This window comes from Anser brachyrhynchus (assembly GCF_964034855.1).
Source record: "Anser brachyrhynchus genome assembly, chromosome: 7".
Classification (NCBI taxonomy): Eukaryota; Metazoa; Chordata; class Aves; order Anseriformes; family Anatidae; genus Anser; species Anser brachyrhynchus.
In genome coordinates this window covers 17,305,274-17,320,926 of record NC_137701.1, presented here as the reverse complement: position 1 = coordinate 17,320,926, position 15,653 = coordinate 17,305,274, and the positions used below count along the sequence as shown (strand labels likewise).

At 38.7% G+C, this 15,653-nt stretch overlaps 1 protein-coding gene across 8 annotated transcripts in view; it reads right to left on the bottom strand.

Annotated features, from left to right (window-relative positions):
* ZNF385B (zinc finger protein 385B) overlaps positions 1-15,653 on the bottom strand; it is a 170,422-nt gene that overhangs the window by 78,647 nt on the left and 76,122 nt on the right. The window contains exon 2 of one of the 8 annotated variants that reach the window (XM_080600703.1): positions 69-194. The exons of 6 other annotated variants lie outside the window; for them this stretch is intronic. The gene's annotated coding sequence lies outside the window, so the exon portion shown is untranslated. Of the gene's footprint in view, positions 1-68; positions 195-12,744; positions 13,103-15,653 lie in introns of those variants that run through there. One more of the 8 variants, XM_080600705.1, reaches the window with a different exon arrangement.

Here is a 15,653-nt window from a genome sequence, read left to right as displayed (position 1 = left end):
AGCACGGGAGAGTCCTGCTCCCTATCCTGAAGGAGACAACAGTTGCTGCACAGAGAAACAATGCTTACCTTTTCTCTCCAAGTGTCTCTATGTTGCAAGTAACCTCAAAATGGAAAAGAATAAGGAAGTTCCATACTTCATCTTCCTCACCAACTCAGGTAAATTGCTGCTCCATCCCAGAAACACAACACGAGCTATGAAAAAATCAAGGATCCTCTCTTTGAATTAATTCTCTTAGCCACACAGTTCTCCTCTTTCTCTAGCACAATCCTTCCTACACAGAGTAGGAAGCTCAAACTAACAGCTGAGTCCTGCTGCTGTCTGCCCATAATCCACGAACTCACATAACCGTACAAATTGCCACTGATGGGAACTGAGCGCGCTCAGCCCCTGGATACTCGGCGCATTTCAGATTCCTGTCCTGGATGTCCAATTCCTCTCATCTCCCTGCAGCTCCTGAGCAGACAGAACACAAGGGATCAGCATGAGTATCACCTGAAGCCTCTTCTACCTTAAATCCTGTTGTTAATCAGTCAGAGAATTTGTAGAGATATTTATAAGCAGCAGAACATGACTGGTTTGGTACAGAGACAACATGCAATACAGCAGCGTCTTGCTCTGCAAAGCCAACCAGTAGGCAACATGCAGCTGTCAGGGACAGCTGAATGAATATTTTCCTACGCAAGAGCTTTTCCCTCACCCTGCTGACAGTTAGCACTTGGCACTGCTGCCCCTCTCCCAAGACCTCAACAGCAACAAGAAAACAAACCCTGCCCCCAGGGACTGCAGGCTGATCCTCTCCCAGCAGCAGGAGCAGCTTTGGCTCCTCGAGCTTTGGCCCCATGAAGACTGAGGACCTTCCCTTGGTGTGCAGGATAATAGTCAGGAGGAAATATTCTAGCAAGGGAGCAAGTGCTAGAGGAGACAATGATGAGGAAGACTGGGATGAAAAATGTTTATCTTTCTTCACCAGACATCCCTGCAGAAAGATGGCTGCACACCCTTTCCCAGTCACTGAATCATCTCCGCCTTCCCTGCCTTTGTTGCCCACAGCCCTGACTCCACACTTGTTGCTCTTCTAGTTTTTACAGAAACCTTCCTGTAAAAACCCACAGAAAACCCACAGCTTTCAACAATGCCGTCTCTATGTCAAGATGCATTCTGTTGACACCTGGAAGATCACTTCACACTGAGGATTATGATACTTTACCTGGGTTGGACAAAATCTGCTTTAGCTAAGAAGCCTTGAATTGACTTTGGAGCTCAGGGAAGCAAAAGCATTAAATGTTAATACATGAAAGAACATGCAGGCTCTGAGAGCAGAGGGCTGTTTCTCTTGCTTGGGAATTTCCAGCTGAGTGAGAACCTTCTATTGATAAACTGGATTAAACACAGATTGATTCTAGTTTTACAAATTCTCTGATTAAAGGTGTTTAAAGTGGAAATAAAATTCTGAAATAACACTGCTTTTTAGTTCTTTTGAGCCAATACTTTTTTTATTACTTTAGGGGGAAGAGGAGAGACAATGAGGAAATAAATTCTTCTCACAGTTGTTTAACATCTCAGACACTTGCCTGTAATGCTAAGATCTAAGGGACATGATGCAAATGATCACAACAACAAAGAGGAATGAAAACATTAAGAGCAACTTTATCAAAAAGAGAGTGAGACCACACTCCACATACACTCCTGGCCCACTCCATTTCAGTTTCATTATTCCAGCCTCAGTTTTGCCTAAGCAGATCCTTTTTCTAACCAAGGAGAGATTGCACAGCCTACACAGGCCACCTTTGCAGACACCCAGTGAGAAAGGAACTCTGTTCTTATAATAGGCTGTTCAGAGGCATCAACAGCCCAAGGACAGAGTGCAGGTCCGCTCTGGGAGAGCTCCCAGGGGAGCACGACCTGGGTATCAACCCACCAACACCGCAGCAGCTGCTGGTTCCCAAGGGGCCTGAGCGATCACACCGGTCTTGGGCTCCAGGCAGAAAAATAGAGCCCAGCACATCACATCTAACAGGACCAATCCCACACCTCTCAAAGTCAGAGATGGAGCCAGAAGATAAATCTGCTAACAAAATGATGTGGTTTCTGGTCTGATGGAAGGGAAAGAAGTTCACTCACCATGAAACAAGGTAAAATTCAAAAAGAGGAAAGACTGGCAGCCTCAGCTTAATCCTATTAGCATTTTTATCAAATATGTTTGGAATTGTTCCCATCTTGGTAGAAGATATTCTCTGAAACACGATTTAAAGAAATGCGTGATGGTGCACGAAATAAAAGGGCTTCAATTTAAAGGGTTATATGGAAAGACCATGCTATTATGAGGAAGACTTTCAGCAAAGTTTGTTCAATGAAAAAAATCCAGATGGAATTCAAAAAGAAATAAAAGAGGAAACTGATAACTTTAGGGTCACATTGTATTTGAGGACTGACATATATTCAGAAATTATGAGGAACATGAGAGAATGAGCATTTAAAGTATAATAGCTATTCACATAATCTGTGAGACACGCTGGTCTAGCATCTATGTGAAGTCTAGCTTAATTCAGTTCGTTTAAGGAAACTGGGAACACGGGGGGGCATAACTTACTCAAAGTGAGAGGTGTTCTTTCACCTCAGACATGACAACTACGTATGAAAAAAGAAAATCAATGACCTGAGATAAATTATAGACAGTTACCTTGTAGTGGTAGAGGTTTGCCTAAGATTTCAGCTCCTATATTTGTATTTTAAGTATCTTAAAGCAGGACAATGACTGGGTTAGCTTGGGGTGTGGGAGAAGGGTACTCAGACTACTCAAGTGCAGAGGAAGAAAAGCATTTAAGACAAAACAAGTGGAGGTCAAATGCATGAAGTATTAGAAAGGATCCAATCAAACTATGAGAATGAAGAACAGTGCAGAAATTGGCAAACAAAGATCATTGGGAAACTTCTAGCAATAAAGACAAAGAGGAATTAACTGTTTTCTTGCCATATTAGTTTAGTACTTTCTATCTGCGCCTTAATCAATGAAATGAGTGACTCCATGGTGTGCAGGTACAGACCTGGGAAGCCTTTCTGTCCAGAGGTTTGGCAGAGAGGAGCCACACTGCTGCTCACAACAAGGGGCTCTGGGCAGAAGCTGGTAAAGTGATTAGAGCATCCACGCAATGGCCTCGCAGCAGCTCACATGAAGAAACTGCTGCCCTTCCAGTCAGTCCACCTCTCCCTTTGTTTCTCATGGTGCAATCACTCCAGATGCAGTTTAATGGGAGTTTGCATATTTTCTCAGAGGTCAGCATCAGGTACTGGGTTATTTATGTTCCTGGTTCCTTAGGGCATGACAGTATCAAGAGGGTTTTCAAAATTCTTATGAAAGGTTTTAAAATTCCACCTGGATTTGTATTCATAATTGGCAGTATTATATAATTTTTAAGTACAGAATGACTCAGAATTGGATATAAAATACTGACTTTATGACAACTTTGTTATGCTTCTTAATATTTCTTACACTTTCCTTGCTCTAGGGGTCTAAGATTTCAATCCCTGATGTTTGGATTTACAAGTAATAATTCCTCTCTTTCATGTAGAAGTCATTCCTTTGTTTAATTTTAAAAAGCAAAGACAGTGCTGAGATCCTCATTTTTGTTAGACTTGCAGGACTACCTCTCAAAGCACTTCTCAAATAGCTGTAACAGAAGGATTTCCCAAATCTTACAACTAGTCCTCTAAGAGCAAAATAAATCCCTGTGCTTTATAGACTCAGCATGTTAAATGTATATGGATGAACATTTTCTATGTAGACCAAGAATTAGAAACTTTTATTTTTTTTTTTGTTCTGTGGTTAGTTTTCCTGTAATCAGCCCACTCTCTTCTTCCACAAAAGCTGCTCATTCTTTTAAACTCTAAGATCTATTCAGATCTTGTAACATATATTTGAAATATTAAGGCTTTTACTATACTGTAGTGATACTGGAGAAGCTAGTAATAGTTTTTACTTTTATTTAAATCTTTTTATTCCTATCCAGGAATCCAGATGAATTTTGTTGTTTTGTTTGCTTGTTTGTTTCACTATTATTAAGTCGTAATAGAATTCCATCCCTTTCATTATACCATTTCTCAATGGCCAAACTTGAACAGGGACTCAAAAAGTAAAATGATACTGTTATTAATATCCCAACAGCAGACAGCTAAAAGAGTAAGTTGACACCATTTACAGCTGCTGGAAGTAAGCATTTGGCTAAAAGAACTTTCATGTAATCTAAAAAAATATTTCAAAGCACCATATATACACAGAGTATGCCACTAAAAGTAATTGCAAGGTTACTGCATACAAAAGAAACATCAATAATCAAGTGGCAGAACACCAAACATCACCTGTGTGAACCCAGCAGCCAGGATAGGAACCACAGACTAACATGATCACAGGGAAAGTGATATTCAAAAGGTATTTACAAGCTCTCTAAATAAAGACAATTTTGAAATAAAATATTTGAATGATGTAAGATCCTTAAACGCAACCAGAGAGCACCATTTCTAATGCTGTTACTATGATTAGTTTAGAAGGAAATTAGTATATGTAACCCTCATTGTAGCACAAATGTTTGAGGAGTAAATATTGTAAGCAAAGAATATTCCTTAATCTGATGCACTGGGACATAACCATGAGTGATAGGATTGAAGAAGGAAATGAATGGTATTCCTAAGGATGAATACTGGGAAAACCAGAAGGACAACTTGACCAATAAAGCAAAAGGAGAGCATCCCATGAAAAGGGTGGGAAAGCCAAATGGCTTAGTACTTCTGCAAGATCAGAAAATAATGAAGATGGTGAGTGTAGCCGATTTTCAGATATTTTAATATCAATTTCACTTATGTTTCAATTTTATTTTTAGTATTCAACTATCAGATGAGTTTTCAATGTGATAATTACCATAATTTTAAAATTTTAAGAGCACAGAGCCATGGAGTAATCTTGTAGTCTCTAAAATTGCTGATTATAAAGTATATATTTTACTACTGAGTGCATTCAGTGAAAAACTGATTGATTTTGTTCTACAACTGGAGTTGAACTCCATCAGAAACCACACATCACTCCTGGTGGATGACTGCACTCAAGATGCAGAACCAAATGGAAAATGATCTCCCTTCTAAGATTTTACTTCTCTCTCATTTAAATCAGATAAACACCAGATCTTGAAGATTTCTGAGCCTATTTCTGTTCTCACATATGCTCACGTCCATGAGATTACTTTCATTAACCTCACAGAATTCCCAACAGTAAAAAAAAAAAAAAAAAAAAAAAAAAAGATAAATTAATTAATTAAAACAAAACAAAATAAAGCAAAATAAAACAAAAAATAAATATACGAAAGAAAGAGACAGAACAAGCCAGTCAGAAGACAGTTTCAGGTGAAGCCCGTGTCCCACACCAGACTGATCTGCAGTACATAAGGCACCTGATACACCACGGACATGCTAATCAGCACATCAGAGCTGCAATACATAACTTCAGGAACTAACTCCTCATTCCACTGTAATAAGTGGCAAAAATGCCAGCAAAACCAGAATTAGAAGCTAACAATTGAATGCTTAGGAATAACATTTACAGGAAAATGGAAAACACAGTGCTTCTACTTCATAGCCTGTCACATAGCACAAACTATAAGGACACTGGTAAAAAGGGACACTTCACCACTTCACTCTGTCTCCAAATATTCCCTGTATCTTTTGTTGTTTGAACAGCTACCCTGTCAGTGCCATCAAAATCCCATAGGCACAGAAATTATGGAGAGCTGGGTGATCACCAACCACATGAAGTTTAAGAAAGGCAAATGCCGGGTCCTGCACCTGGGACGGGGCAACCGTGGCTATACGTACAGACTGGGCAACGAGATGCTGGAGAGCAGCCCCGCAGAGAGGGATCTGGGGGTTGTGGTTGACAGCAAGTTGAATATGAGCCAGCAGTGTGCCCTGGCAGCCAGGAGGGCCAACCGTACCCTGGGGTGCATCAAGCACGGCATTGCTAGTCGGTCGAGGGAAGTGATTGTCCCGCTCTACTCTGCGCTGGTGCGGCCTCACCTCGAGTACTGTGTGCAGTTCCGGGCACCACAGTACAAAAAGGACATGAAACTGTTGGAGAGTGTCCAGAGGAGGGCGACGAAGATGGTGAAGGGCCTAAAGGGTAAGACACATGAGGAGCTGCTGAGGTCACTTGGCCTGTTCAGCCTGGAGAAGAGGAGGCTGAGGGGGGACCTCATCGCAGTCTACAACTTCTTCACGAGGAGGAGTGGAGAGGCAGGTGACCTGTTCTCCGCAATCACCAGTGATAGGACCTGTGGGAACAGTGTCAAGCTGAGGCACGGGAAGTTTAGGCTAGACATCAGGAAGAGGTTCTTCACCGAAAGGGTGGTCGCACACTGGAACAGGCTCCCCAGTGAAGCAGTCACTGCACCAAGCCTGTCTGAATTTAAGAAGAGATTGGACTGTGCACTTAGTCACATGGTCTAAACTTTTGGGCAGACCTGTGCGGTGCCAGGAGTTGGACTTGATGGTCCTTATGGGTCCCTTTCAACTCGGAATATTCTATGATTCTATGAAATTACTTTTTCAGTAAAATTATAAGATTGAATCTCTATCCTTATTCCTCAATCTTTTCAAAACCTTTAAACAATTTGAATGTCTCCTTTTATGTCTATAGTGCCCTTAGTTTCCTATAGCTGTAAACATACCTAGAGTCAAGTCTCTCTTCGCACCTTCAGTGATAACCCTACTCTGCTCTTGACTGTTTTTTGTTTTTAGTTCAGCAGCCTCACTGCTTCTGTAATTCTCTCTCTCTACCACAATGCTCTTGATACTTGTTCTGATGTCTCTTATGTTCTTCAGTTTTTGACAGCACAGTTAAAAAGCAAAACCAACAAAAATAAATAAATAAATAAATAAAAAACAGGAGTTGCAAAGGGATGATTCTTACAAAATACACACTTCACCCGTACAGATTTTGTTATCAGCCCCAGCGATTGATTCACTCTCATCGACAACTTGAAAGCTAAGTTTTAAAATGCATATTCCAAACACCGTAACTAACAAATCCCCTATTTATAAAGGAGCACTTTACCAAGTTTCCCTTAATTCTAGAACTTTGGGCTACCTGAGAGAAAATAGTCTGGCATTTGGATTAAACTAAATGAAGCTTCTTTGTTTTGCCAGAACATGGGATGGGAAACAACATGGATTTATGGAGAGCTTTAGCTCTGGATGTTTTCTTTCAGGACAAATTAATGAATTCTTAAGAGTTTTTATTATTATTATTATTGTTATTTCTTTAGGACTTACAGCCTTTTTTCTTTTTTAATAAGTGAATAAATCTAAGTTCCTAAGTTAATGTCTTATAGTTAAATTAATATTCATACATCAAAGCGGACAAAACCTGATTTCTAGTCAGGGGCAATTTTTCTATGATTTACTCATACACACAGTTCTTTGGCTGTCTGTCAGGAGATAAACTCACCAACATCACAGGGCTGCTTTCTTGTCCTATTGTGCTACTATCTGTCATGCCAGAAAGCTGGCAGTAACTTTTCAAAGAACTTTTCAGAACTATTTTTAGATCTATTACTGACATCGCTACCTAAGTTTCAGCTGTGCCACCAGGACATGCTGACAGTCATTAATATACTGTAACTCAAGTCACTAAAGAGCAGCTGTTGATGTCAACAAACTGATTAATTTTTAAACACAGGACAAAGTACGTGAATCAACCAAAGAAAAGGCCTGGAAGTTATCATCGAACAATCTCTGATCTATATAATTCTCCTAAATTCAAGCAAAACAGAAATAAAAATATTAAAACTCATTCTTAAATAGCACAGAACTTCCAAAATAGATAGGAAAAAAATGTTTCAAGATTTCTGGGAAAAGCATAATTCTTTTGATATTTTAGGTATTTTTTCTTGGATTAAGAATTAGATGTCTTTTCATAATTCTTCTAATTTTGGATTAAGCATCTAAGATTTATGCTACAAAAATCAAGAAACAGAACTATACGTGTTTTTCTATCTTTGTTTTAAGGTAATTTTGGATGTTGCTTTTTATATCACATTTTCATAGGGCTAACTCATTAGCCTCTTCCCATAACTATGTCATTTAGTCCTCTAAGTCTGGTTTCATGAAGCACCTCATTTTGGAAAGATCCACCAAACAGACTGCTAAACAAGAAACCTGATAAATGAACCACATAAGATTGAATGGGCAGCCCTTGTGCATCCCCAGTGGTGGTGAAAAGAAAGAGCCTTTAAATTCAAGTCCAACAAGCAAAAATGACCCTCATTTTTGGTCTATCAATACAAATGTGTTTGATAAATGATTCTGAAAATATATTCTTAATCTCTGAACTACAGCTAGTATTTCATCTTCAGCAGTACAACTTTGTATCAGGGAACTACTTTTTCCACAGAAATCATTATCAGCTTGTATCCGAATGCAAATTATGAAATTGAGTGTTTACTATTAAATTCCAAAAGAGAAAATTGAAAGTGCTTGTTATACCCAGCAGCTTAGTCAAATACTTCTTACTGTTTTGTCTTCGATAAAAATTTTTGTTTTCAGAAATATAATCACCAGAGTTGATTGGTATTTAGTGTCCTTACGAAAGTTCCAAGATATTTTTCCTTCAAGATTGTATATAACAAGTATAGCAGCTAAATTATTAATGATCCTCACCGTGGTTTAATCTTCCAGTTAGAATTTAATTAAGTCTGAGGAAAAAAAGTACAAGAAACCTATTGGTTGATTCGTGTCAATTAAATGCCTAAGCCTTTCACACCTCCTTGCATATGCCGGTCTTTGCTTTCGGTCCACTCTCTAAAACAACACTAAGCAGCCAAATTCACCACCTTCTTTTTTTTTTTTTTTTCTGAAGTCAGCTGCTAATGCAAAGGCATTTCACAAACACACGGGCAGCCACAATGTTATGTTGTGCTATTACCACAACAGAGAGACAGAGGTAACATGAGAGTATTCCTTTGCATCTAGCATGGTGTCTCACCATGGCAGACGCTGACAAAACCTGTATTACTAAAGCTTCAACTAGTCTATATATGAAGCTGTCTTTTCATTTACTAAATTACTGATATTTCCTAAATGCAGATGACAGAGATAGATGAAAACAATGCTGAACACTCCAGAACCTCCAGCCTCCTATGATAATATCCGTGAAATGTTTGGAAACGACCACACCCTTACTATGTATGGTTTAAAACAACTTCTAATACCTGTTTAATATTACTATGAAACCTCATGTAAGAAACCAATCTGAATATTATGACAAGTATAAACTGAAATTTGAGCAGTAAGAAAAGCAGACTAGAGAAAATAGCTTAAAAAGCCAATCTATTAAATTGGTGTAATTGTGTTGACAAAATAAATTTTACATGAAGACAGAAGGAGATAATATTAGACCATTACCCACCTGTTCAGGTCTTTTCCAGGGAGACCTGAAAACAGCTTTCCAGTACCTAAAAGGGGCCTAAAAGAGAGTGGAGAGGGACTCTTTATCAGGGAGTGTAGTGATGGGAGAAGGAGTAACAGCTTTAAACTAAAAGAGGGTAGATTTAGACTAGGTATAAGGAAGAAATTCTTTACTCGGAGGGTGGTGAGGCACTGGAACAGGTTGCCCAGAGAAGCTGTGGATGCCCCATTCCTGAAAGTGTTCAAGGCCAGGTTGGATGGGGCTTTGGGCAACCTGGTCTAGTGGAAGGTGTCCCTGCCCATGGCAGGGGAGTTGGAACTAGAAGACCTTTAAGGTCCCTTCCAACCCAAACCATTCTGATTCTATGGTTCGTAGGATCTCAATCTGCAAGCATTACTGATGTGCAACATTTGATATCAGAACCAGTCTACTTTAAATCTACTAACGTTTAATATTCTATTTGATAGCAAATCCCTGCAGGAATACCTCTTACATACTGGCAATAACAGTGATTCTCTCTATAACTTCATTACATATCATATCCTGACCAAGAAATATTTTGGTTCAATGCAAAAATGAGTACCACACACAGCTTTTCCAGACTGCCAGCCCTTTAACTAAGACACAGCAGTTACAGTCTCTTCCAACATCATAGAAACAAATAGACTAAAGTGCAATACTCATAAAACAGAACATGACTTGGATCAGCAGGAAGCAGCATGGCTCAACTTCACAGCGCTTACAGAGACAGGCCTCCTGATAAGTCAGCAAGAACAACTTGCCTAAGAACACTGTAAGGCTGTATCCCTAAGTGATTATGCACAATGTAAAAGCGTAAAATTAATTTAAATATCTGGAGTCCAAAATAGTCATAATTCTATTTGAGCAACTGTGTTATTTAGAAGGATATATTGTATTTTGCTTTATTTACAACAATGAATTAAACCAAATTGAACACAAGTAACAGAAGTGTGTATATATATATATATATATTAAGAAGGGATGCGTTATTTTTGGGGTTTTGCTTAGCCTTTTCTCAATCAGGATAGGTCATTCTATAAGCTTAAAACAGACACCATCCAAGTTATTAAGCAATATGGTGTTTTAGTGTAATATCATAAAGTGTATGACTGAATGCTTTCATGAGCAAGAACAAGAAATGCTGGTAACAAGGAGCAAAATATAGTAGGATGAACTTGAGCATTCTTTTGTGTTGAGCAAATGCCTTGACATTTAACAATACATGTATTGTTGAAGAATTACAAAGAGCAAGAGTTCCAAAAGAAATTTTCTATACTCCATTATGAAAACTCTCTTTCTTCAGGTTCCCAATAAAATTTGGAAAGAACAATCTGATTCTTTAGCCATCACCTTCAGTTTAGTACAAAGCACAGCTTCTCTGAGAACATATATTTTAGTCTAAATACTTGTAAAAGTAGAGGGAAAAAATGTTTAGAATCTAATTTAGCTAAACATGAAAACCTCAATGTGCATTCTCTTTTCTCTAGTACCACACAAGCACAACCATATAAGCAGGATGCTAAACAAGAAAGCAATACCAGATAGAGCTCTGCAAAGACACAAAGATCTGAGTTGGCCAACTGCTGTTTTTTTTGAAAACAACATAAAAAAGTACCTTGTAAATGCTGCTGAGATGCCTTATCTCTTGTGGATAATTGCATTTATCAATGTTATAACAATTATTATCTCTTCAAGTGAAGGAATTTGCTTTATCAGGTAACCCTGGACACCGATTTGGATCTGTGCCCAAACAGCATATATAACAGTTCTCTGGGTAGCATTGCCCTTTGAAATGTATGTCTGAGCTTCATTTCTCATTGGTAATAATGGTTAATGAAATCACCAAACAAAACAAACTTCAATCACAAAGACTAGAAAATTATATTGGGTTTCATAATATGAGCTGAACTTCACTTACTGGCTTGTATTATTACAATAGGTAACATTTAGAATAACTAGGGGGTTTGCAGGGTACTTTTTATTATTAAGACCATGTTTTTCAGTAGCCTATAATCTGTCAGTCTGACAGCTGAAATTTTCCTTGCCTAGTTCAAATTTTTGTTATCATTTTAAATTTTAACTCTCTTCTGAGAACACATTAAAAATAAACTAGAAGGCATACATGCTTAAAAAAAAGAGAAAAATTGATATATAACATCCAATTATGATTACCTGATAATCTCCATTGTTTAGAATTCTTAAACCTTTTGGGGAGGACTCCTCACACTTCTGTTGACTACAGATATTTGAAGAGTCTCCTGTGTCTGTCCACCTGATCTTTGATCTACTGACAAAACTTCTGAAGAGTTACAAATCATCAGTTCTTACCCTCACCATTATCCCAGAGAGACTTTAACAACTTTCCAAAAACTCCAGCTAATCTCAGAAACAATCCTGCTACTCTAAAGCTCGTGTCATACCTTCAACCTCCACATACTTGGTCCCCTACAACAGTTGGAGCAGTGAAAAAGAACACCAGGGTAGTGAGCAAAATGTCCACTCTCAAAACTGAAATTTAGCACAGTGTCTCAATACTTTAGCTACCTGCCCTCCTTCCAATGAACAGGTCTCCTCAAGGAGTAAGGGGGCAGGCAGGTCTTTCTCTCAATAATTCTTTGCACATAGCACATGCTATTTACAATCATTCCTAGCCACAGAATTTAGGGAACAACATTTTTCAGAGTCCTCACAGTAAGTATATTGGAAACGAAAGGAACCAAGACAGGTTTCACTTCAGGAAAGTTCCTGGATCCAGCAACCTTCCTCTAGAATTGAAAAATTTCATCTTATATTGTCAGTTAATATTATCAGCCCTACAGCTGAGACAATTACAAGTATTAAATATACTGTTTGCGGTCCCCTCTTGTCCCTTTCTGGTTGCACTGAGGTAGGCTGTGTTCTTGCTTCCCTTGCCTACAAGCCTGAGAACATGCCCCTGAAGGCACCCAGCACAAACAGAAATAAATATCACAACAAAGGATTTCAGGAAGATACAGGTATATCATACAGAAAGAAACCATGCCAAGCCATATCAGGACCAGATTGTTCCACAACTAATATATGAAGTCTCACAAAAATGCAAGTGAAAGACCTGATCAATATCCCTGGAATTAAACCAGAAGAAATCTGTTCCAAATACGTTTCTAAACAATCCCTTGCTTTAATTGCACAACTCCAAATCTCAGCCAACAAGGTTCTGCAGAATTCAAGCCAAACCCATCCCCAACCGTACCCATCTTTAACTATAAAGTTGTTGTTCACAGGGATCCTACCTTCTTTTACCAGCTAAACCAAGTTTTGTAGGAGAGAGTACTGCTTGTCTTTGTGTCCACTACCCTATTGATTGTAGTGTAAATATTAGGCTTCCTGCTTGTGGAGAAACTACTGCAAAGTTTCTTTCAGTTCTGTTTGCACATTTCAAACTTGTGCGTGGTTCAGAACAGGGAAGTTTATGTAATGTTCCAGAGAAACAGCAGTACATCACGGCTCATTTTAATTCAGGTATGAATACATGACACAGATGAATTCACAAAACGCTCCTTTCATCTGAAATTTAAGTAGTAACCCTTTTCACCCTGAAGGTTTAAGCTGCTTTAAGTGACGAAATGATTATATTTTCCTGTTTCTTTAAAGCAGTACTGGATAGAAACAGCTTAGGATGAATCTTTCCTGAATTTATTCAAAAGAGAGCACACCATCAGCTATAAGGACATTTGAATAAGTCAATCCAAAAGATCTCAATGTTCTCTGCAACTCCAGAATGTGACGATTTTAAAGTTTGCTGGAAGCACTTTAGTATTAGAGCACATAAAAGCATCTTTTCCCCAAAGGCCAAATTTTCAAGTACTGAACAAAGCCAAGTATCTACTTGCAGAAATCAAGAAATCTGTGTGTGCACCTGGAATATTCACCTATCTAAACACAAACCTATGACACAAATTTTATGTGCATGCTGCCGTTTAGTGCCCATCACTGAACATCCTGCTTAACAGTAAGGCTGGCTTCATCTTTCCTACAGACAGGGCTTTTTTTAAATTACTGTTATTAAGAAATATCATTGGCAAAGTCACAGTGGAGTACTTATGTACTTCTGGATTACCCTTGCTATCCAGACACCCATCGTAAGCCCAGGGTCCTGTTCAAACACGCCCTTTTCTGCCCTCACTGCTGCTTCGTGCTCCTACCCTTGCTAAAATTCACATTATCTTCCATGCACAAATTTCCACGTTTTACTGGGTTTCCTCTTTCAGTTGGGTCTCCCAGTTTAACAGAGCTGCATGTTCTGTATAAAGCAGTTTTGATAAGTTAAAACAACCTTTTTGTTCTGTTTGTTTCTTTGTTTGTTCTTTAAACTTTCTGCACAGACAGAATTTGCTCTGCAGTTTTCATCGCACTGTAACTGTCCCCTAAGGCTTGATACCAATTCTGGGACTCTCACTTCTCTCCCTCTGCTTGCAAGCCACGTTGCCAGGACAGTGTCATCTTGGGCTTGCCAGCTGTTGGCCAAGAGCAGCAGACAACCACTGCCTGGCCCGCACAGACCACCCAGCACCTAGACCTCATCTCCTGGGAGCAGGCAGTACTGAGATTTGGGGCTGTCTGCACTGCCCAGCAGCCCTTTGCTGCAAGTGACACGCAGCAGCCTTGCTCGTCTTGTGGGCCGTCACTTGAGCCAGTGAGAATCCGCAGGTAAACATGAATCTTGCTGTTACCTTGATAATGGTAGTACACAGGGAAGGTCTGACCAGTGATCTTAAATAAGCATCCTGAAGAAGGCATGGAAGGCTCCAAGTTCAGAGAAAACAAATACATTTCTAATACAGAATGCTGAAATCACTGAGCAAGCAGTAGGAACAACCAAAGGGGCAGATTTCTCTCAGACTTTGCTGTTAAAACCTTCCATAGCACACATTTCTTCACAACACAGCGAATTATCATCATGACTGTGTCTGAATACACAAGATGAGACAGGGAAGCAAAGGTCTAGAAAAATCAGAAGGCATTTCCCTACCACAAACACTTCAGCACCCAAGCTGCAATACTGTGGTCATTAAATGAAACGTGAGCACAGTGTCTCGGGCACATATGGAGAGAGACCGGGCAAGGCATAAATGCTTACGAAATAGCTATACTTGCAGTCCTGAAGCACCTACAAACATGCAACTTATTTTGCTTAAATCTGACCAATTTAAAAACTACACTAATCCTAAACCCTTAACAAAATCATCTCCCTAGGGCATTTTCTTGCCTTTAGAATGTTAAAACAAGAAGATGGTAACCAAAAATGATGGTCAATGGACACATGTCTTTCTCGGCAAACTGAGAGAAAAAAAATGTTTTAAAAACAATGAAAGCCTATGAAGCCAAATTTTCCACAGCCCAAGGATGATCATACACAGAGCAGGGAGTGTTTTATAATGTTCAATTCACTGCAAATGAGCATTTCATCAGTATTTATTTTGATATCTGAAAAAAATACCAATTGCATTCCTCCCGATAAGGTTGCCTTGTACGAAATAAAAATGTTTTCTACAAGGTAATCTTTTAACTACAAGCAGGACTTTGAGGATAGAAGGAGAGAATTTATCTGCTTTCAACCTAACAAGACATCCTAAGAGGAACTTTCTGAAAGCATCATGCACATTTTTAACATTGCTGTTAAGCAGTACAGTGAAATCTGCAACGTATTAACATTTCATAAGCTCGATAATTTGAAGCTGTTCTTTAAAATACACAAGAAGGCATTACCTATTTCAAATGTTATTACTATTTATGGTTGTTGAAACTATTATATAACACTGTATCAGTCAACAGGATTTAGCAGCATAATACTAAAAGGAAATTAAATACATTCAATAATCAGGCATTAAACTTTTACGCTCAACTATCAGCATGTTCACAAGTAAGAAACAAATTTATTTTAATATTTAATATATTCTTCCAATGGGCTTACTAACAAGAATTTTCATTTATAGCCTTCCTTCAGAAAATGTCATGATTACCATCTTAACAAGGGAAAAAAAGAGAGAAAGTTCAAATGCTGATTTTGGCATTTGTATTTCTCTGATGTAGTTTACCTAAAGATGAAAAAGTATCTAGAAAAATAGATCACAGACACTCGCAAAGCTAATATTTCCTAATTCAACTACCCAGCTCCTAAACTATAGCACACAATTACAGC